The following is a 1,745-nucleotide window of genomic DNA, read 5'->3' as shown; positions in this document are numbered from 1 at the left end:
AGACTATAGGTTAGGTCACAAAATAAGTTTCAACAAATTCAAAAGGGTCAAAATCATATGAAGTATCTTTTATGAGTGCAATGGTATAAAACTAGATAATAAAAATAAGAAGAACTTGAAACTATACAGACACATGGAAATTAAACAACAAGTTCCTGAACAATTAATGGGTCAATGAAGAAATTAAGGTGGAAATGTAAAAATATATTATTAAGTGTTACAGCTCTTTTAGAATCTGTCTAGCAAATTTTCTGCTGAGAAACCCTCCAATATAAAAAATAAATGAATAATTTTGAAAATAAAAATACTTTAAAACAAATGAAAATGGAAATACAGTGTACCAGAATATATGGCATATGGTAAAATCAGTAGTAAGAGGAAGGTTTACAGCTATAAACAACTACATCAACAAAGTAGAAAGATTTCAAATGAAAAATCTTGTGATGCACCTGAGAGAATCAGCAGAGCAAGAAGAACAAATCCACCCCAGAATTAGTAAAAACAAAGAAATAACAAATTTCAGATAATAAATAAAGTGGGGAATAAGAAAAATACAGAAGATCAATGAAACAAAAGATTTTTTCTGAAAAGATAGACAATATTGGTAAACTTACCTGCAATAACCAAGAAAAAGGTCCAAATAAATTTAATAAGAAATAACAAAAAAAGATATGACAACTGATACAACAGAAATGCAAAAAAAAAAAATTATAAACTATTATGAACAAATATACACCCCAAAATGGAAAAACCTAGCATGGGATAAATTACTGGACACAAAGAACCTACCAAGATTGAACTATGAAGAAATAGAAAACCCGAACAGACTAATAATAAGTAATGAGATCAAAGCAGTAATACCCATCAAAGTAAAACCAGATGGCTTCACTGCTAAATTCTGTCAGGCATTGAAAGAATAACTAATACAATTCTACTTAAATTGTTACAAAATTTGAAAGGGAAGAAATTCTTCCAAACTCATTCTACGAGGCCAGAATTTCCCTGATGCCAACAATACGCAAGGACACAACAAAAAGAGAAAACTACAGGCTAATATCCCTGATAAACATAGATGTAAATATCTTTAACAAAATAGTACCAAACTGAATAGAAAAACACGATAAAAAGATCATTTATCATGATCAAGTGGGATTCATGCCAGGGATGCAAGGATATTTCAACATAGGCAAATCAATATATGTGGTACATCACATTCACAGAATGAAGGACAAAAATCACGTAATCATCTCAGTAGGTGCTGAAAAAGTATTTGACAAAATTCAACGTTCCTTTGTGATAAAAATTCTCAACAAAATGAGGATGAAACATACCTCAAAACAAAAAACACCATATATGACAAGCACACTGCCAACACCATGCTAAACAGTGAAAAATTAAAGCCTTTCCTCTAAGATCCATAACAAGAAAATCATCTTCATTTTTATCACTTTTCAGTACAGTGCTAGAAGTTCTAACCAGAGCATTTAGGCAACAGAAATAAATAAAGGGCATCCAAATTGGAAAATAAGTTGTTATTTTTTTCACATATGACATGATACATTTAGAAAAACCTAAAGACTTCACTAAAATACTATTATAACTTATAGACAACTTCAGCAAAGTTACAGGCTGCAAAATGAGCATATAAAATTCAGTAGCACTTATATACACCAACAGTGAACAATCTAGAAAAGAAATTAGGAAAGCAATCACAACACAATAGCTACAAAAATGATGCCTATGAG

The 1,745-nt window shown here is 30.4% G+C and overlaps 1 pseudogene; it reads left to right on the top strand.

The window, feature by feature from the left end:
* The first annotated feature begins 212 nt into the window (after positions 1–212).
* On the top strand, positions 213–265 carry LOC117062630 (annotated as a pseudogene).
* Positions 266–1,745: the final 1,480 nt, after the last annotated feature.

The sequence above is a fragment of the Trachypithecus francoisi genome, unplaced genomic scaffold, assembly GCF_009764315.1.
Source record: "Trachypithecus francoisi isolate TF-2019V2 unplaced genomic scaffold, Tfra_2.0 Contig01474, whole genome shotgun sequence".
Lineage (NCBI taxonomy): Eukaryota > Metazoa > Chordata > Mammalia > Primates > Cercopithecidae > Trachypithecus > Trachypithecus francoisi.
Note: the sequence above shows the minus strand (reverse complement) of the source record. Positions and strands in the feature narration are given on the sequence as shown.